At 41.4% G+C, this 22,907-nt stretch overlaps 1 protein-coding gene across 1 annotated transcript in view; it reads right to left on the bottom strand.

The window, feature by feature from the left end:
• The window catches only part of pparg (peroxisome proliferator-activated receptor gamma), a 116,877-nt gene extending 95,312 nt beyond the window's left edge, over positions 1–21,565 (bottom strand). Inside the window, exon 1 of the mRNA XM_080182034.1 lies at positions 21,376–21,565. The gene's annotated coding sequence lies outside the window, so the exon portion shown is untranslated. The remainder of the gene's footprint in view (positions 1–21,375) is intronic.
• Between the last annotated feature and the right edge of the window lie 1,342 nt (positions 21,566–22,907).

The raw sequence follows: 22,907 nt of genomic DNA, 5'->3' as shown, positions 1-22,907 counted from the left end.
ACTACTTTTGATTCAGCTTCTGTGGAAACTGTCTTGAGAAGGATATTAGCATAGGCATTGCTGTGAGCATTGGAAGTAACTGATCTCGTGATAGCTCTGACTGACTCCAGTGTCATGCTGGTATGCTCTCTGCTCCATAACTCTGTCCTCAAGAGAGGCAACTCTTATGCTTCCCACGGACAACAACGCCAGCTTCCTCCTGCTCAGCAGCTCAAATCAGAAACTACCTAGGAGGATAGTTAAGAATTGGGTAGGCCTCAGTTGCATCTAGACCAGTAAAGGCAAAGTGCATTTCATTTAAGCGTTGGTGTCTTTGAATGGTGTCACTGATACCTGATTTCCTGTAGCCACAATAAGAAGGACTGACAACAAGTACCATAAGTAGTGAAAGCAGCTTGCTAATTTTAGTCAAATGGGTTGGGACACAACTTTTGCAAGTATATCACCCTGGCAGAATTGGGCACATGTTCAAATCATAAAGTTTGATGCCACTTACCGTTGAAAGTTGATTTTCATACACTCCACTTGTACCAAAACAATGAACAAATTTGAATTGTGTGCAAAACAGCTAGGTACAGAGGCAGCAGGTAAACTGCTCTGTATACTGGCCTGAGGCACATTCATTTAACTGCTACAGTGCGGTGGGGATGGGTGAGGTGTTGTTAATTTTCCCGACTATAACTGGCGGGGTGGCGGACCATGTAAAGATGTAAAGGTCCGTTGACTGGGACAGGATTTTCTGGTTTTGGGGCAAGCATGATTGGAAAATCCCACCCAAATAGTCAGCTCATTGCTGGTTGGATGCTTGCAAAATCCTCCAAGGTCTGAGGGATAATTAATGTGGACAGGGTGGTGATCAGGGGTTGGTGGTAGTAAATGGTTGCCAGGGGCGTGGGGGGGTGGGGGGGGGGGGGGGGGCAGCAGCGGAGGTGGGTGATGGTGGTAGTGGTGGCGGCTAGGGTCAGATATGATAATAGTGGCTTGCAGATGTTATCTGTGTGGCCAGGGAAAGCTTGCCTACTTTGCCACAGTCTGCAAGAACAAAACTATGTATTTTTGAATGGTCTCCAGTTTTACCTTTTGGGACCACTGATTAGGCCAGTCAAAGGTCTACGCGCACCTCATGCTATAGCTGTATTTTGTAATTGGCGTGGGAGAAGTGGCACGGGAACTTCTGTTTGCATACTAAAGCAGTCATAGGTCTGCTCTGTGCGGGTAGGCTGCTAACTCATTTACAAACTCAGCTTCAGCAGAGGTGCTTTACAAACTTTGGATTTCTGTCCATTCACTTTTCACATGCAAAACATATGGCTATGAGTTAAATTCCACTCCATTCATAACTGAGGAGCAAAGTTGCCAATCTGACCATACTCTGGAATTCTTCTGGCAAATGGTATGAGGACTCATATCTTGAGGAAGCAGTTTTATATCACCTAACTTTTGCAGCAGCTAGTATTCATTAGGAATTTAAACTATTTTCATAATGCAATGAGCTGATTGTCCCATCAGCTCTTCAGTAAAATTAAAAGCGAGATCTTGATGCCAATGAATTGGTCTAACAAGATAATTATTTGGGGCCAACTTTACATTTCTCAAAGCAGGTATCACTCTCCACTGGATACCTATACTATAATTTATTAGTCTAGTTTATTTAGATATTAGTCACAAGTTGGCTTACATTAACAGTAATGAAGTTACTGTGAAAAGCCCGTAGTCGTCACACTCTAGCATCTGTTTAGGAACATTGGCCATGCTAAATTCTCCTTCAATGCACCTAACCAGCACGTCTTTTGGACTGTGGAAGGAAACCGGAGTACCCGGAGGAAACCCTCACAGACCCAGGGATAATGTGCAAACTCCACACAGGCAGTGACCCAAGCCAGGAATTGAACCTGGGTCCTTGGCACTGTGAGGCAGCACTGCTAACCACTGTACCACCCTAGGAAGGATGTGATTGTACTAGAGAGGTTGAGGAGGCGATTTGCCAGGATGTTGCCTGGGCTGGACAATTTCAGCTACGAAAGGAGGCTGTTTAGGCTGGGGATGTTCTCCTTAGAGCAGAGAAGGCTGAGGCGAGCCCTGATCAAGATGTGCAAAATTATGAGGGACATGGATAGGATATATAGGATGGATCTTCTGCCCTTCGTAGAGGGGTAAATAACAAGAGGGCACAGATTTAAGGTAAGGGGCAGTAGATATAGATGGAAATTGTGAAAATATTTTTTTCACCCAGCGAGTGGTGGGAATCTGGATCTCACTGCCTGAGAGGGTGGTAGAAGTGGGAACTCTCACAACTTTTGGAAGCAGTTAGATGAACACTTAAAACACCATAGCATACAAGGCTATGGACCAAGTGCTGGAAAATGGGATCAGAATAGATAGCTTCCTGATGGCCAGTGCAGGCACAATGGGTTGAAGGGCCTCTTCTTGTTCTGTAAAGCTATGACTCTACACCTGTGCAACAGCATTGTCCAACTTTGACTGGATAACCAGCTGGGATCTGTTGTGAACATGATGTACTCAAGTTGCTTCAAGCTGAAAGAATTTGAAGAATAAAGTCATATTGGAAATGCCATAAAATTCTGTCAGCTATCTTACCTTTTCTCATCATGATGATATTATTTGACAATAATCTAATTAAATCATTAAAGCAAATTCAGGGAAGATAACTCATTTAAGTGCAGAAGATGAATAATTGAAGGATTTGAAAAGCATTCTAACACAACTTGGCCGAGGTTTAAAAAACCTACAGAAAGTTCAACATGCATAGAATTTAAAAAGAGTTAATAATCAATGAAGCAAGTATGTAATTACGGTTTTATTTCCTTAGTCATATATTACCAACTCCAGCTTGAAAGGTTGAGGAATTTGCTTTAAGTACTTTTCCACAACTAATACCAGCAATGTTCTGAGATCAGCCAAGCTGGGAAAGAAGATGACAAAAAGCAAGACAAGCAGGACTGTCCGGATTTATTTCCTCTTCTGTGATTAAAAAAATGAACAAAATTTCGCTCAAATGGGCATGACAGTCAATTGTGTAATCTGAACTTTCAGCCCTCTGACGAAGAACCACATGTCCTATCACTTGACCAGGAACACTCTGGCTGCAGGCTTTTCTCATTAGACATATTTGAAAATCATAAAAAGGAAATTGAGAAACATTGCATATTATTTAAGTAAGATTACTATCAAGATTGTTTCACACTAACCAAAACATGAAATAAATCTTGTGATTTTCACATATTATAAAAATGGACATGCCTCAAAAAATATTTAATTGGCTGCAAAGCTTTGGGATGTCCTGGGGCTGTGGTAGACATTATAAATACAAGTCTATGTTATATATATTTACGTAGTATATTCCAACAGCTCTCAAAACATGTCAATGACTGCACACAATAAATTGTTATATTTAATTACTTGTTATAAGCAAGACTTAATTACTTCAGTTACTAAAATGTGAGAAACAATAATTGTAACATTTAGACCTGCATCACTTTGTTCTCCAAACTAGTACTGTCAACATTTACCATTTTTTAAAAATTGCCTTTTCAAGAAGTTATATTATTTTCACATATTTGGCTTAAACATCATGTCAGGCTGTCAAAGATTGTTTCAAAATAAATTATTTGCCAAATTGGTACAAGGTGGGAAAGACCACATGGGACAATTTTTGTCCAATAAAAATGCATAGAAAAACCCCCAAATTTATGACTCTTTCCAAGTTATGTTCTGGAGCGCAATCTTTATTGTAAAAATAACTGCACAGAATTCAGCTTATATAAACAGATTATATTGGGATTCAAAATTAACATTATAATTCCTCACTGAATCTAGTTGGGAATTTGTACACACTTCTATGTCTTGAACTGGCAGAGATCCAACCCCCAAAGCAGAAACATACTGGATTTATCACAGCTGTATGTGAATACTGTAACAATCTTAGTTATGCAATAAATAAAGGATATTAGCTTCTTCATCGACCCAAGTAATATACAGGACATGGTCCACCATGAACCTTTATTATTATTTGTCTTGCTTGTACTTTTTATTTGGTAAGTTTTTTGCTTTACAATGATGTGACATCTTTGTAAAACAGGCTTAAGTAAATTAGCTGCAAATAAACAGATTAGGAAAATGTTAACTTGCTACCTAGATTCAGCATAGCAAAGTTATTGACAAATTACAGAGATTTCTGATTCCACATCTGAAATTTAGGAACTTTTTTCATAAAAGTGAGCGGGAGAGAAGGAGGAAGTTGGCAACATACAGCAGAGGGAAAACAGGACTAATTTTAGGTTTGAACATTGAACTTGTATTGGCAGCCTAGAAAACGCACACTAAAGGAATTCTAGAATGAACATATTTCAGTTTTGCTCGTTGCTCTCAAAGTCTACTTTCATTATCTTGTAATTTAAAACAAAACTAAACAAAATGCTCAGCCAAGGCAAAAGATTTAATGACCCAGTGATTTTCAAATGTTATGAAAAATAACAGAGCAGGAATTTTTCTTAGAGCTCAAATATTGCGCAGAGATTTTCAACATAATTACACTTGGCCAGTGAATGAGTTAATTATCTGCAATAAAACCCAATGATCCCAGAAATGGTGAGCTAAGATTCAGTTAGAAATTTGTGTCGAGTTAACTATCAGCATTAATGGAGCATTGGCCCATATTATTAAGTGCTTATTTCAAAACAAGATACACTTAAGCGTATGTATTTTCAGTTTCAATCCAAGGTAATTTAGTTTCTCATTTTGATTGTGAGACATCTAAAAGGAAATGAGTTTTGAGTTACAGTCTATGTTGAGGGATGGGTCAGGGGGCAGTAGTGGGTAGCTGAAGAGAAAAATTGATAACTGGGCAAGAAGAACTCAAACCTAAAAAGGTCACGCAACTTTTCAAAAACAAAACCCAGGCTGAACTTAGATGTTAGTAACAGTTAAACAAGGTATCTACTTTCTGATAATTGGCTAAGCTTTTCCTCTGGCCAGGAAACAAAATCAGTTATGTTAGCTTCCAATAATATCTGTGCATTAACAAAACAAAAGCTTCTCATTAATGCTGGCGTTTTCATTTCAACTGTGTCAAGCACAATGTACTGCCAAATCATGAAACTCTCAAAAGGTTCAACTGGCAGGAGGTCTCAGTAATGCTGGAACAAGTTGTGTTGGCCTATTCTATGCCAGGCCTCTTAAGTAACCTTTTAGCTTCAGGATACTCAACTCCTCGATTCTGCAGAAGCGAAACTATTTGGGTAATTAATGGTTGGTGATACAAATATGATCCAGCCAACGTAACCATCATCATTGGATACAAGAGGAATCACTGAATCAGCCAACTGATCCCACTATAACTGGACAAGATGATGCTTTCCAGCTTGAGTGATTATCTTAGGGTGGTGAGGCCAAGGTTTTGTTCTTTAAGAGAAGGGGCAAGATTACTCTAGCTGGGCTGACGTACAATGAGAAAGATAAGAAAATCTCCAAACTGATTTTGCACAGCTAACAAACATGTCCATCACCGTTCAAAATTTTTGCCTTAGAGCTAAAAGAATCAAGGATATGGGGGGAGGGGGAAAGGGGAAGGGGGATCAGGGTATTGAATTTGACGAGCAACCATTATCAAAATGAATGGCGGAGCAGGCTCAGCAGGCTGAACGACCTACTCCTGCTTCTATTTCTCATCTGAACAATTACAAATGAGGTAAATTTCATATTGCAGAAATCTTCAATACCCGCAGTGCATTATCCATCATTCAATGAAAATGTTAATCGTGGGAATGGCCAAATCCAACTTTCATCTTCAGCCTAAACTCCTGCCATGATGCCAAAGCAGATTGGCAGTAAAAAAAATTACCCTCGTACTCAGGAATTCAACAAAATTTTACAGTCCCTACACTCCAAAGATTTCAAAGATATTTCAGATGATCACCAAACTCCTTATGTACCATATGGTCCACAAAAAGTAGAATATTAGGGTCTTAACTCTAAAAACAAGGAGTCCATAAATATTGATATTTTGACTGTCACAGATCAGCTACCATGGCTTGTATTTGTGTTGTCAATTTAATGTAATAAAACATTTCCAAAGTGCTTTACAAGAGTGTTGTAAAGTGAAATTTGGCACCAAACCACATAAGATGATATAGAGTAGATGACCAAAATACTGATTTAAAAAGGTAGATTTTAATGAGCATACTAATGGAGGAAAGTGAGGTAAAGAGGTTTAAGAAGGAATTCATGAACTTAAGACCTAGGAAGCTGAAGGCACAGCAACCAATGGTAGAATAAGATGGCCCAAGAAGTCAGAATTAGATGAATGCAGAGATCTCAGGAAGTTGTGGGATTAGAGAGGTAAGAAGTGGAAAGGCTGTGGAGGGATTTGAAAACGAGGATAAGATTTTACCAAGACTGTTTGATTGAACAGTGGGCATGCCAGTGTGGGTGAACAGAACTTTGGGCAGGATTTTTTGGCTGCTCCCATCCCAAAACCAGAAAATCCATCCGTGGTCAATGGACCTTTCCATGATCCGGGTCCTTCCTGCTACGATTCCCATGGCGAGTGGGGCGGGAAAATTTCCCCCTTTGTGTGAATAGAAACATGGCCAGCAGAGTTTTAGATGATTGCATGTTTTAAGAGGTTGGAATGTGGAAGACCAGCAAAGAGTGGATTGCAATAGTCAAGTCTAAAGGCAACAAGGGCATGGATGAAGGATTAGTTTGATAAGGCAGACATAGAGAAAATTGGTTGGTTACAGGATGACATTGGCTTAGCTCAATACACACTGATGCCTGAAGTCACTTTGCAGCACATTAGTAAATATTCCTGCTCAGTAACATTTCTAACATTCTGAGAAAAGATAGGCAGTAATTTGCTTCTGCATTAACGATAGCTTCCCTTAAAAATCTCTCATTTTCTCACAGCATCAGGTGGGGTAGACGGTCTGGAAATTTGATTCCCCGATTATTACAGTTGATGAATCCAAGACTTTTCTTTTGTCAGGTGAGCCTATTTGTATTGACTTGGATTGGGTAACTGCTGGTTGGAAGCTTGTTCCACTACAGATTAATGAATAATGGAACAGGGTCCATTTCAACTACAATGGTGAGGAGGGGTTCTTGAACTCCCAAAGTGCAAAGTAATAATGATCACTTTGCTGTCAAGAAAAAATATTTTGAAATAAAAAACAAAAATAACAAATACAAATATAAAAATATTCAAAAAAAATGTTCCAACCACACACAACGCACACAAAAATACATCATTCATGACATCTCTGTCCAATGTTTTAGGTATTAATTTATTGCTGGATGTTCTAAATTGTTGACCTACTGGTCACAAGGTAATCTTAGCAAAGATGTTTTGGCATCAATGCTCATTGATGTTGTTGATGCCAATTTAATGACTGACACCTCAGGCTATGATGTATGGGGCTCTTACTGGAATGTCCTTACAGTTGAACAATTATTGAATCAGGTCACTTTGGAATTTGCTGAGGTACTGGTGCAACATGCACCAAAGGGGAGATTATTTACCCATCTCTTGGTGCCAAAGCAAATTTGTGTTTTGGATAGGTTTTTCACAGTCAAACATTGAGGTTTCTGAAGGCCTCTTAAGAGGCAACGTGGAAAGCCAACTCGAAGATTCCATTGTGAGGATTGGAGCTGTGAAAATCGACTTGATGACTATACTTGGACTGAAGCTTCTAACTCCAAAATTGAGCTTCTGTGCTGAATTCTTCTGGATGTTGAGCAACTTGCTGTTACTTGGTAACTGTGGACAACATTGCCCAGCAGGAAACACAAGGAAATGAAATATTTTGGTCATGTGGATAGGCTCAATGACATTAATTAAAAATAATTTAATGAATAAAAACAATTTGCAGATTCATAAAGAAATATGAAGATAAAAGTTAATTAACCAGTGTTGAATGCTGAATTTATACTTGTGTATGCATATCAGGTTTTTTTTATTGACTGACTGCCAAGTAAGAACGGCAAACATTTTGTAATATGATCTATGATCAAGGAAATTATTCAACGTCTTTAACCAATTCAATGAACTTTCAATGAATGTGTAAAACATTCCTACTTTAGTGCAAAGGAAGCAAGATACCACTGTTGCCAACTTCTCAACATTAAACTTTAAAACGAGTAAACAGCACAGATATTTTATTAACTAACGTTTGTAAAAAAACAGCAGTGCTAAATTAAAAAGATTTTAATTTTGTAAGAATTTTGAACTGCAACACGGCATTTGTTTTTATCATGAAATCATGCTGGGTATAACAAGATATCCACTCCATGTTCTTCAAAGGAAGTATTTATATTATGTATATAAACAGATGCTACCGGTTGTATAAATAGAACCTAACAAAAGAATGCAAAATACTTTGATAAGCCAGAACTTGGATATTGCTGAAAAGAGATGTTGCTGAAATTTTTCATTTCTCACTCATCAGGACAAATGCAAGAATGCCAAATTTCAAACATTCACAACAATTTATGACACAGGTGGAAAGGATATAGATTTTTTGTTTGGCAAATCAATCCAAGTTGGCCAAGGCATTGCTGTGAAAAAAGTCATGGGGAACCATAGATTTTCCCCAATAATGTACTTTTATTACTCACTATGTCCTCCATTTATCAATGAATGTTTTTCAGTTATCATTTGTTTCTTATTCAGGTGATCAAGTATACAAGTGTAAGAACAGTTCTGCTATCATTTTACCCTTTTTGCTGGTAAAACTCACTGTAATTGGTTTCTGCATAAAGTTTTTCAATCTCTCAACATAATACTCATTTCAATAATAAAGTTAATGCGACTGGGTGGGCTATCTAGATTGTAGAAGATTGTGTTACATGGCACTCTAATCACATAATTCATTGATAATTCTCAGTAAGAAACACATATTAATATCTGGATGTGAAAAATGATCAACATGTTGTCTTACAAAGAAGAAAGAGCTAAGCAACATTTATCTTAATGATCATTAAAATCAAAAGATATAACACCCTATTTTAGTAAAAAACACAATGAACTGAGTGATGTATAACTCATTCAGGATGCCTTGATGGAGTGTTTCTAAGAAAGATGTTTGCTCTAACGATGCTTAGAAATGATGACAAATAAAGGGTGACACACAAGTTATAATGGGTGCAATCTTACCACCCGTTCATGCCATACTCCCACTGCAGCGGGATTGGAAAATCCCATGAGCATGAATGGTCAGAAAATTTCCAGTCATGGTTTTGAAAGGAGGGTGGCGTTGAATGAGATGGTGAGGTTGTACAGTTGTCTCTGCTAAAAAAAAGTTCATGCCAATATTTGTCCTCCTCAGTCTATTCTGTAAGGTCACAACTTCCTGTAAACCGGCTAAATCTAAGCTGATGAGGTAGGTCATATCATGAATCCATCATAGAAGAATTTGCTTCAAAAAAATTTACCAAATTTAAAACTACATTAGTCATTTCAGAAAGAATGCATTTTAATTTTTATTCCCTGAAAGAACCTTTTTTCTGGTTAAATGAGGAATGCAAAAAGAAACTCCATTTAATTTAGAGTTATCTATGATTATTTTTGTGATGTTTTATTGGTACAACTTCCACGCGTCAAAAAACAACTGCCAACACAGATGATATAAGATGATCTAAGATTTTAAGATAGTTGTAAAAAATCCAGGGGGCAAACAAATAGAATTTCTTTAATGCAGCAAGGCATTACGATCTGGAAGTCACCACCTGAAAGTGGCCAATCCAGTAGGAACTTTTGAAAGGAAACTGGATATATACATGAAAAGGAGAAATGTGCAGGTCTATGGGAAAGAACAAGGTAATGATACTAATTAGTGAATACTTTCAAAGAAGCCAATACAGAAAAGATGGGCTGAGTGATCTCCTGTCTTTCATGATTCTATGATGTAACACAATATTAATATATATTAGAGAAGCTACAAAGCCTTTGTCATATTTTCCAAAAACTATTTAAAAAATGTCAGGAAAACAAACACTTCAGTCAAAAGTTGGAACACATGCATGTCTGGTAACGTAGTTGATATTCCTCACTTCAATGCTTGGTATATTGAGTGAAAATTAACTTCATTCAAACTTTCCTAAATATACACAGCAGCAAACGTAAAAGCCTCATACCATCGAGAAAATAATTCCAGAGAAGCAGGAGGTGATTCTGCACCGGACTGGAAGATTTCAGCAGAGCCAGATTAGCCGTCAGCTCCATGCCAGAAATAGGTACGGAGCTGCATTAGGTATGCGGGAGATTTTAATATAATTTAAATATGATTAGTGAGCCACTAGCCCCCCACCCCTCTCCCTGCTAGGTGTAGTTCACTCCATCAGGGTTTAAAGTAGCTCCTCACTGATGGAGTGAAGATAGGGAGTGGGGGGGGGGGGGGGGGGGAGTGGGGGCAATCAGCCCCACAGAGGGTTGGGTGGTGGGGAGGTGCCCCCTGGGCATTGACACCCTGGCAGTGCCAGCCTGTGCTCCCTAGCACTGCCCAAGGGGCAAAGTGCCAATGCTCAGGGGGCACCTTGGCATTGCTCACTGGGCATAGGGCAGTGCCAAGGGAACAGGGTCTATGGGGAGTGGGGCCTGAAGGGGGTATCTTGCTGCCACTCTGCAGACAGGATTAATGGGGGAAGAAGGGAAGGTGATCAGGATGGGCTGGGTGGGGGGGAGGGAGGTGGAACTGCAGGGACAGTAAATCGGGGCGGGGTGGTAGTTGTGTCTGGTCCTGGACACGGTCAGGGGGCTAGCCAGCAATCAGGAGGCCGGCAGATAGGGGGTCACTGCACATGTGCCGACCTCGGCACTGACAAAATCGAAGGATGCGCAGTGGCCTGCTCAGTGCTATGCTGCTGGTCTCTTCAACGGGGGTAGGCCCTGCCCACTGATTTTCAGGTTTACGCTAGTGCACTCTGCAGTGCAGAGAGTGTGGGAAATTCATTTTTAAATTCCAGCTGAAAAAAACCAATGTAATTTACAGCACCGTTCACGCGAATTCGGCATTTAGAATTTGTTTGGGAGAAGTGCCTCGTAACCTAATTTAGTTCAGAATCTATAGCAAGTAAACCCAGGTCCCAACTGAGGCTCCCATCATTTCATGCTAGCATGAGCTTCAGAAAAAACAACCTATTACAATAATTTTCCACATTTTTAGGAACAGTTTGCTATGCCTTCAACCTAATTCCTAACAGGATAAAAATATATTTTAAAATTGGACACTAACTATGGACAGGACTATTCCAGGTGCCTACGATAATGTACGTATTGGTTTGGTACATGGAGCTGCCCAAAATGTTCCTGTGTGGAGTTGATAGAAGGGGCTGTACCCTACATTGAACCTGTAACCTGCACTCCATTTGATATGTGACTGATGCTAATAAGACTGGAGACAAGTGTACTGCTCAATAAATTCATTATAATAATTTACTATTGAAATTGAACCATTCATTTAGACAGATGAACAATAATCTTGTAAGTCTTGTGTCTACCGTACTTTGAAACAACGAAACATGCAAATCTTTTATTACATCTGCACATGATTGGCTCAAATATAACTTAAAAATTAGTGCCAAATCACTACTAACTGGTAGGATATTTTAAGTAAAAAAAAATGAACAGGTATGAAAGCTAACAAAATTCTACAGTCCATAATACCAATTAAAAAAATAGAACATGAGAAGTGGAAAAAGAGCACAAAATCTATATTAGTTCAGATCTTCCTGTTGGCAGTGAAACCATGGCTTATGCCTGAGTGCGTGAAGAACTATGAATTCGCCTGATTCATAGTTTGCAGGGACAACTTCCTCTTCTTGCTGCAACAGGTCTACTATTGAAATAAACTGCGTGGGTTTCCATGTGGCACACTGTCAGTGAAACCAGATTCCCTTTTCACATCACAAGCTGGTGACAAGCCCTTGAAGTCTGTTTCACCTCAATGACAGGCAAGTTTTTTTTTAAATGACTTTTAATTTTTAGAACAATTAGGACACTTTTTTTAAAAAAATGTTGTAAACTTTGAGATGCATTTGACACTTTTTATAAACAGTTCAAAAACCTACTGGGGTCTTTTCCTTTGCCATTAACACCGTCAGCAAACTCATCCAACCAGATGACATTGGCAGGACTGAGAAGCCAGTGGTGCTGGGGAGGGTGCAGCAAAATGAAGAACATTTTTATTGCAAAGATCAATGCTCATGCCTGACAGAATTCACTAACTTTGCTCACTTAATGCCTGTGCCCATCAACATTCACTTTTTGCACATACAAATCCAGTGCAAGTTGTGGGTAAATAGGCAAAGTTTCTGAATTAATAGGGCTGGCCTCTTTCAGAATAGAAATAGAAGGACCGGCACTGTAGACTCCTCCGGCGTCTATACAAATGCACCACAAGTTCCTGTTTTTAGCATGAGTGAGTTTGCTGGAAGTTGTGGTGCTGCTGCAGCCTCAACAGTGACAAACATCTTGACATTTGTTGCCATTAGGAGTGCAAGATCCAGGCCGTTATATATAAAAATGGACAGTGGTCTCAGAATCGCAAACGCATTATGTATGTAGTGAACATAATAACCCAGAAATTGCTGGAAAAATAGTACTGAGTTTCAAATACTCACTGTTATTAGAAAGTAAATTACCTAATTTGTAAAGAGGAAGAGATACCTTGCAGTTCATCATCAATCCCTCAATGAAATTCAAGAAATCATTGTATTTGTGCAGCAAATATGCAATAAACCAGGCTTGTCTAACTCATGACCCATGGACCCCCACTTGGAAATCCAAGCATTTATATCTGGCCTGTAGAACCAGTGTTCAAAGTCAATTAGATTCAATGAAATATTCTGCAAGGAGTTGCAACTCCTCAATAACAGGCATAGTTTGGGAGAGAAACAGTCTTGGATTGGAGGGACATGAAGCAAATGAGAGGCTTCTGTTTTTACAGTACACACTTTCTCTGCCTTTAGCCGCGCCTTCTCTCTCTCTCTTGTCCTCCCGTGCAAGCATCAGTTCCCAAAGCAATAAAGGGCTCAAGATAATGGAGTGGGCTGGGGTGGCCTCAAGGAACTGAAGAATTACAGCAACAGCATCTGCCTGGGACAGCTGGTGTCCAAGACAGTGATGGAGTGAGGACGTGTGCCACTTCAGTGTCCCGAATGAATGAGTGTGTGAGTGAGAGCAAGAAAACCGAGACTGGGAGTGAGCTGGACACGGACATGTAGTAGGTCAGGTCTGGAAAACCAAGGTTGAAAGGTTAGCTGCCTCTGACCTCCACCTTTCTATGCATTCCATCAGCATCCTTCTCCCTATCCCTTCGTTGGTGACCAAGATTTGGGACCTAGTTGGTCGCTCTAGCTTTGCTCTTAAATGAAAAGGCAAAATAGGTTTTATTGGTCAACTCTGCTGCCTGGCAATTTTTAATTGTCATTTTTATTAATTGCTCCTTTTTTGGTTGTCAATTTTTTGTTTTGACATTGATATCCATTTTAAAATTCATCTTTAATGTTGTGCCAGCAAACCTTGTCTTGTTGAAAGTTGCTCATTGGCCCCTTGAGTGAGAAAAAAATTAAAACGAAGCCCCATGCACAAAGGAGTTGGACAAACCTGCAATAAACTAACCATAGAAAGTTAGGGCTTGCATTTAACAATATAAGGATCCTTCTAATGTCACCCTATGGCCACAGTTCTCTCATTGCGGCCCGACACTTTTCTGGCAGGTCCAGTCGGAAGACACCGGTCTGCGGTGTAGAATGAGTATTTGCACACGCACAGGGAATGCATGCACACCTCCCAGAACTGGTGAACAGCCGCCAGCCAGACCACACTGGAAACCGGCGGTAAGGCAGGTAAGTTATTTAAAATCTGTTTCTAATGTATTTTAAATATGTATATTTGTTCATTAATCGCATGATTGAATCTCCCACCCTGCCAAAAGTACTTCATTCTGGCAAGGTTCAGACTAGCTCCCCACATTCAGGGAGCTAGCAGGAGACCCTGCCGGAATGAAGGGGGGGGGGCGCAATTGGGGCCCCCCCAGAGGGTCAGATGGTGGGGATGGTGCCCCTGAGCATGGCACCCTGGCACTGCCAACCTGTGCCCCTGGTGCTGCTCAAGGGGCAAAGTGCCCATGCCCAAGGGGCACATTGGCATTCCTGCCAGGCATCAGACAACGGTAAGGGGGCAGGGCCTAGGTGTGATTGGTGGGGTGAGGAGTCCCGCTGCCACTCTGCATTGGGATTGGTCTGGTATGGAGAGAGGACAGCGATTGGGGCTGGGGGGGGTTTGGTCTACTGGGGGGGGGGGGGGGGGGGGTGGAGGGATCACTACTGCTTGGGGGGGGGGGGGGGGGTGGGGGGGAGGTGGGACCTGGACATCAAGACACTCTGGGACGGGGAGGGTCAGGGCTGGCCCAGGAATTGTTGTGAGGGCTGTGATTGGGCCATGTCGGGGGGTGAGCTGGAGGGGCAGCACTCAGGGTCCCAGGCTGGCCAGCAAACGGGGAGTCTGACAGATTGGGAACCACTGCGCATGCGCAGAACTCCAGAACTGTTAAACTCTGGCGCGAATAGACCCCAGCCCACCCCCGGGTTTGAGATTCACGACTGTGGTCTCTTCAGTGCACAGCGTGCGGAGACTCAGGTGAGTAACCGAGCTGTCAGAACAGTCAGGATTTAGAATAGTTTTCCCACCAATTCACCATTTTTGGGAGATTCGCCCCCACTGTCTCTGGCTGAGAAAAGAAAATCTGAAAACACGAAGTCTCAGCTATAGGCATAATCATTTCTTTTTTTGAGATTTTGAAACTTTAAAGCAGATATCTTAGTTTTCCTGCCTTCCTCATTTTTTGCACTCAATCCAAATTTTTATTTCTCTATCTGATTTGACTAATTGACCCCACTGTCTTCTCCCTGTTCCTGTGTTATTATTCCTAAATTTCATTTGTTAAGGACCTGTTGCTCATGTTCCTTACCAAGATATCTGATGCCTTGTTATACTTGCCCTCCATTATCATTCCACAATTCCTGCAATCTGTGCACAAAATTAAGTTAATTTACATTTTATTGATGTCACAAATGGGCTTACATTAACACTGCAGTGAAGTTACTGTGAAAATCCCTTAGCCACCTGTTCGGCTACACTGAGGGAGAAGTTAGCATGGCCAATGCACCTAGCCAGCATGTCTTTCGGACTGTGGGAAGAAACCAGAGCACCCAGAGGACACCCACCCAGACATACGGAGAACGTGCAGACTCCACACAGACGGTAACTCAAGGCAGGGAATCGAACTGGGGTCCCTGGCACCATGAGGCAGCTGTGCTAACCACAACCACTTGAGGTACAGAGATTCTTCCCACTTAGAAAGGATAGCAGGACTAGAGGGCACAGCCTCAAGGGGGTGGGGGGGGCAGTTTAGATCAGAGCTGAATAGGAACTTCTTCACTCAAAGGGTGGTGAATCTCTGGAATTCTCTGCCCGTTGAAGTGGTGGAGGCTGCCTCACTAAATATATTTAAGTCACGGGTAGATAGGTTTCTGATAGACAGGGTAGTTAAGGGTTATGGGGAGAAAGTGGGAAAGTGGTACTGATCCACTTCAGATCAGCCATGATCTTATTGAATGGTGTGGCAGGCTGGAAGGGCTAGATGGCCTACTCCTGCTCCTATTTCTTATGTTCTATGCCGCCTTGCTGTCCTAAAATAAAATTGAGCTGACAGCTGAGGGAAAAATCCTAACTGACCGGGCATACCCGATTCCACAAATGTTGAGCCATTGTTACGTGACTAAGTTAGCACTTAAGGACAAGCAAATAACGTGACCACACCCATATTGTACCCTTGATGATCCTTCTGAAATGGTCACAACCGAATTTGCAAACACGTCAGACAATACAATAATAACCCAAGTTTAATGGTCATTCGAGGAGTTGTCAAAATAAATGCGCCTTTATTGGAGTACATTTATAAAGTGAGCCTCAGAAATGGGATATAATGAAAACAGAATTAACGTCCACCAAAGATACAACTACTGCTCATATGGCATGCAGGATGAAATCGGAATGCGCTGTTCACAATCACGAAAACCAGAACCACATACTGCATTAATCGACGTGACTGCCGAGCGTCTTTTCAGCTGCAGTTAGTGGCAATGACGGAGGAGTGCTGACCTGTACTTCTGCAGCTGTAGGAAGTGAATGGTGGGGCAATAGCAAAGAAACTGAGTTAAAAAACCATAAATCTGTTGCTCACAGAACTTTCCAGTCCCGCAATTCACAGCAATCCCACACCCCAAACTCAGCCAGCATCAATTCATTCAGAGGTACTCAGGAGAAAACCAAATCCTCTTCCGTACTCTGTTATTTCTTTTTGCATCAAACTTGGAGTTCAAACTGCAAGGCAATAACAATCATTCTGCCCTGTCGCTGATTAGAGTCCACAGACACTATCAGCATTGAACAAAGTAACTAACTCATCTAACAGCACCGTTACATTTTCCAATGTTTGTATTCATTCGTAAGATGTGGACTTCGCACTAAGTGGCTACTACATCAATTCACTTAAGAGTGCAAATAAGGGTCAATCACAGCGCATGTGACACTTAAGGAGTAACATATGGGTCAGACCAAGTAAAAACAAGAGATTTATTTCCCTCAAGGGCATTAGTCAGCATCAATTGAACAGCAAGCTTAGAATACCCCTCCAACCTACTACTGAGTGGAAATGCTTGGATTATACACAAAATTCAACTTTCACCACAACTCCCTCCACAACAGAGATATCTAAATTAGACCAGCAATTTTACTCCCTTTTGCCAGCAGAAATTCAGACATATGATTGCAAACTTATATTTATGCTTAACCACCAGCAACAATGCCTCCCCCACCCAAACACACACAACCTACTATCAACTGAACAGAACTACTGAGCTCTCCCCCCCCCCCCCGCCCCCGCCCTCCGCCCGCCTGCCCAGAATGAAAATGCTGGTTGGACCAAACTTCTATGCTCCATGAACAGAATTCCCAGGATAGGAGTATAAATCTTCATTGAACTTCCCTCTGCATGGAGAATAATTATTGGAATCTGACCCCAACTGCTCAATGGATTTTGTCCTCCCACTTAGCCAAGACAACAAAATGAACCATACCCAGAATTGAGATGCCAGTGGAGCAGGAACATTTGCAGAAAATACCAACTCCATGTTTGTTCTTCCCCACACTCTTTCCACAATTTCCTTCCCCTCATCTTCCCTCCAACTCCCTTCCCGCTATTCTGCCTCTTCTATTCCTCACTTTGTTTCTTCCATCATTTACTTTGCCCTTCCTTCCATTCCTCCCCCATCCCCTGCTCTCCTTCCTCCCTCCTACATGTTCCCTTTTCCTTCAAATTGTGTATTTGGTTGGGTGTATCTCTCATTGATGCATTGCTTTGGGAAGTAGAAAGCAGGAATACATAGCTGGAGTTTGCCTGTATATTGAAATCATACATTGGAGATGTACATTGCGTAAATTCTGCAAATTAATTTAAAATATGATATATTTCAGTTTAAATCTACAAATTTTCCAAGTGAATACATGCTACTTACCTGGAAAGTTATAGAAACCAATTACATCAGCAACACTTCACTAAAAAGCTACAATGCATGTGTTATTTAAGAATAAATCTTTATTTAAGTCATAATTTTAAAGCTGGCTTTAAATACTTCCACTAAGATTGACTCTGACATGGCTCAATTGGACATTTATTAAAAGGGTGCTGAAACTTATGGCACTATATCCCAACCAGGAGAAGGAACCATAGGAAAGGAAGGGCAAAAACTTGTGTGATGATTAATAATGCAAATTTCACAACACCCAAATGAAAAACAATTTTGATACAAGTGCCATGAAGAGTCCCCATTAAGCAATGCCCATTCTTAAATTTCATTGATTAGGAATGATGTAAAGGATAAAATTACAACTCATTAAAACTCAAAATATACATAGTAGTTCAGTGAGCTGCACCTTTATTAACAATTTATAAGGGATAAGGTGACTCCAAACCTTACTTTCTCAGTAGCAATCAGAGATTTTAATATACTTGTATAAAGACTAAACAACGAAAAAGCAAAGTCACTAGATTATTTACATCAGCTAAGAGTCGTGTTATGGTAAATTATATGTTTAGCACATTACAACCTGAACTGAGTTTCTGAAGTTCTGATAATGTATGTGCCATCTATCTGTTCTGAAACCACAAATTTATTTTTTAAACAAAAGCAGATAAAGCCCACAGTCTCCAGCACTGTGCCATCTATCTGTTGTGAAACCACAAATTTATTTCTTAAGCAAAAGCAGATGAAGTCCAGTCTCCTGATCTGTCTACAGCCTATTTGAGACAGGTACACTACATATTGTGAGCATAGTGACTTGAACTGGATGACTTAAAACAATAAGATTTTCTTCAATGGTAAAATTGTATTTGTTTTTCTAGCTGATATTTTTGTTTGAAATGCATGATGAAAGGTTGAAAGTGGGCCAATATTTGTAGAAGTCCGATGAAGCAGAAAAATATGAAGACTGCTGTTCCAACTAATCACTAATTTGTATTTAATATGTAATACATTATATATTTTGTGTTTTTGGATATGCTTCCTGTCCCTATATTTCCTTTTTTAAATACGAATTTTAAGGATGTAAGTCATCTAAGCTGTTATAGGTTAGCCAAAACCAAAGATGACAACCAGAGATATGAACTTAACTTTATATATTATGAAACGGCGAAATCTGAAAAGATCTTAGTTGTGCTTAATAGTTGTCACTTTTCAATTCAATAAAACTTTTCTGTACACACTGCAAAAGATATAGGGCATCAATAAATAACATCGATCTAAAGCCCACTGACAACTTTATCTATAAATACTGCCAGACCAAATAAAAACAGAAGATGTAGGAAATACTCAGCATGTTTGTGGATAGAGAAACCAAATTAATGGGTACAATTTCCTCCTTCCTCTGGAGGCAGCCTTGAGGAGTGAGGGGGGGGGGAAGGTGGTGGTGGTGGTGGTGGTGGGTGCTGAAGAAACGTACAACAAAAGCATCAAGATAGGTTTGTAAATATGGATAACATGATTCACCACAACTACATGATTTATTAGTGTCATGAGCATCAGATCAGCTTAGCTTGTTCTCTGGATAGTCTATGTCACTTAGGGCTTCAAAAATATTTATTCTCGCAAATTAATTGAGCTAATGTAAAGTACCGAGTTAATAAACCAGAAGTAGAAATACCTAAACATCTTTAACACAAAAAATGAACTCAAACCTCCCCTTTCTTAATAGGGCAAGGAATGTTTTGTACTGTAGGAATTCAGAGTTCATAATTTCAATATAATTGAAGATGAATTCCTTAAAACGAAGGATTTAAGTTTATTTATTTTTATCACAAGTAAGCTTACATTAACACTGCAATGGAGCTGTGAAAATCCCCTAGTTGCCACACTCTGACGCCTTTTAAGTTACACTGAGGGAGAATTCAGCTTGGCCAATACACTTAACCGCTTTCGTACAATGGGAGGAAACCGGAGCACCCAGGGGAAACACACACAGATACTGGGAGAATTTGCAGATTCCACACAAACATTGACCCAAGGCGGGAATCAAACCCGGGTCCCTGGTTTCATGAGGCAGCAGTGCTGACTACTGTGCCACGAATTGTTTGCAACGCGTTCCTTGAAATTTTTCTAGACGTGGCTCTAGGGAGATGATAGTTAACTACCCAAGAAGCCAATTAAGGCATTTACCGAGCCTATTTGTGGCTTTTTTTTAAGAAGGGAATAGAACTTTTGCCAACAATGCATGGGACATCTGCTTTGTCTGAAGTTCAGCAACTCAAAGGAGGAGGAGAAAGAGCACAGCAGGAGGTCAGAGTGTCATGAGATGCATGTACAGTTTTCACTTTGAATGACCAAACTGACTGCAAAGATGGATCTGTAGACAGATCCACCAGATAGTGCTACGTTGAAGGATTTGCTGTCGGCCTCATCATCGAGATTGCATTTCCATCTTGTGCATCCTTCTCCTTCACACAACTTTTACAGCGGTGTTGCCAGCTGATTTCACTTTGAGTGCCCCCCTGTGTTGCTGGACCTCCCACCTTCCCTATTTGGATGGTGAATTTGGAAGCGGCCCCCTCCTGTAAAATTCAGCCGAGGGCAGAAAGCAGAGTTGGGACCCTGAAATGGTCCTACCTCCGGATGATTTTCTAAAAAGTCAGCTCAATGTTTCAAGTCAATGATCTTACATCAGAGCTTTAGGGTAAAATGTACAACATTTGTCTAGATAATGTTTTATTGCTTTGGCATTGAGTTGTACTATTAGTAACGATTCAAAAACTGCAAATACAATTTCTTTGTCTGATGGTTTAATGTCATTGCTGGATTTATTTCAAAAATGGTTAAACACCCTTGCATAAATACCAAATGGAGGAATTTTCCATCAATGGTAACATCAGTAATATTTTGCAGAATGATTTCAGCTTCTGTTTTACCATTAAAAATTGCTCACACCAATATTTGTGTTAAGTTGTACAAGATTTTGAACAAGAGGCAAAAGTGGACAAACAATATGATAATCCAAGATGACATCCATCCTCACAGAGGCTAAGCAACTGCAGAAGTCGAAGCATCAGCTAAAATAAACAGCGCGATATGCCACAGTTAGGTGACTTACTACATGGCCAAACAGGCTTACCTTGTTCTGTACAATGTTTAAAAAGATTGAAATGAGCTCGATTAATACATTAAAAGTGATACAAAACATCGTATTAATAAACCAAAAGTGAAAATGTACAGTCATCTTTACTTTAAAAAGTGAATGAAGCGACCCAATCTCCCCTCTCTCAACTGAAGTGCTGCATTAGAGCAGAAAATGTTGGGGAAAAACATACTTCAGTGGATCCAAATACAATTCTCCTTCAGACCTGAACATTCTTATTTCTCTCACCAGTGATGTTGCGAGACAAAAACTCAGCGGGTCCCGCAACATCTGTGAGAGAAACGAGAGTTTTCAGGTGTGAAAGGAGCATCATATTGGGTCTGCTGAGTTTTTTCCAGCATTTCAGATTTCCAGCTTCGGTCTTCAAGTTTTGTAGTGGACGTTTATAGAAGCAGTAATTTAAATACAATTGGAGATGAATTCCTCAATTCGGAAGTATAGTTTGCAAAGTGCTCCCCCCTCTCCCCCCGCCCCCAACACACACACACTCTCTCTCCACTCGCTGTGAGAAAATATAATCACTTGCCCCTCTCACTCACTCACTCACTGTATTGACTGTCACTGCAACACGGTTCAGGATCACAGCTTTGCCCACGCTTGCCACTACTAACCTTGACTCTTGCAACATTCAAGCGAGAACCTTCGGTCGCCCCCCTCGGTGACAGCTTATCTTATCCGCAGCAGAGCGATAGTGTTGCTGCTGCTGCTTCCCATCTCGTCCCCGGGAAGGTTGAAAAGGCTGCCAGCTGACGCCACCGCTCGCTCCCTCCCTGACCCACCACGCTCTGCTCTCAGGTGCTTTGCTGCTTGCGCTCTGCTGTCAAAGTGGCGAATCCAGGCGCGCCACTGTCACAGCATTCCAGTCACGCGCTCGCCGCGAGACGGGAGGGATCTGAGGCGCGCGTCACCACCAGCGCGCGAGCACGGCCACGCGCGCGCACTCGACGGGACGCGTGCCCGAGCGCCACGGAGCAGGCGCGCCCCCTGGCTCACGCGGAGCAGCAGCAGCAGCTGCTGGTGATTTCACCTGTTTCATTTAGTTCCCACTTTCTGATAAAGATCCTCTTTCCTAGTCTTGCCCATGTCTGTGCGGGGGCAGCAAGGTGGTGCAGTGAGGGGGGGGGGTGGTACAGTGGCATTGTGGGGGGGTGGCATGGTGACACAGTGGGGGGCAACACAGTGGGGAGAATGGCAAGGTGGCACAATGGAGGGAGTGGCACAGTGACCAGCACTGTTACCCTCACAGCGCCATGGACCTAGATTTGATTCATGGCCTTGGGTCACTGTCTGTGTGGAGTTTGCATGTTTTCCCAATCTGTCTGCGTGGGTTTCCTCCGGGTGCTCTGTTTCCTCCTACACTCCAAAGATGTTGATTGGCCATGCTAAATTTCCCCTTAGTGTCTGGGGATTAGCAGGGTTAATATGTGGGGATGCAGGAATAGGGCCTGGGTGGGATTGTGGTCGGTGCAGGCTCGATGGGTCGAATGGCCTCCTTGTGCACTGTAGGGATTCTATGATGATGTTGTTTGTCCCAATGCGGACCACGTTGGATCTTCTCCCTCCCACTCCAATATACTTTCAAGCAAGTCAGAGATGTCCCTTGCCCTGGCACTGGGCAGGCAACCTACAATGCAGGATTCACATAGAATAGAAACATAGAACAGTACAACACAGTACAGGCCCTTCGGCCCTCAATGTTGTGCCAAGCTATGTCTAAACCCAAGGTCAAGCTATCCCATTCTCTATCATTCTGGTGTGCTGTATGTGGCTATCCAATAACCACTTGAAAGTTCCTAAGGTGTCCGACTCCACTATCACAGCAGGCAGTGCATTCCACACCCCAACCACTCTCTGAGTAAAGAATCTGCCTTGAACATCCCTCCTATATCTCCCACCATGAACCTTAAGAGTTATGCCCCCTACTAACAGCTACATCCACCCAAGGAAATAGTCTCTGCATGTCCACTCTATCCCCCTCATCATCTTATAAACCTCTATTAAGTCACGTCTCATCCTCCTCTGCTCTAAAGAGAAAAGCCCCAGCTCCCTCAACCTTTCCTCATAAGACCTACACTCCAAACCAGGCAGCATCCTGGTAAATGTCCTCTGCACATCCTTCTTATAGTGAGGTGATCAGAACTGC

Source organism: Carcharhinus amblyrhynchos, chromosome 3 (genome assembly GCF_965287045.1).
Source record: "Carcharhinus amblyrhynchos chromosome 3, sCarAmb.v2.hapA, whole genome shotgun sequence".
NCBI lineage: Eukaryota > Metazoa > Chordata > Chondrichthyes > Carcharhiniformes > Carcharhinidae > Carcharhinus > Carcharhinus amblyrhynchos.
The sequence above is the reverse complement of the archived record's forward strand: the minus strand, read 5'-3'. Positions and strand labels throughout refer to the sequence as shown.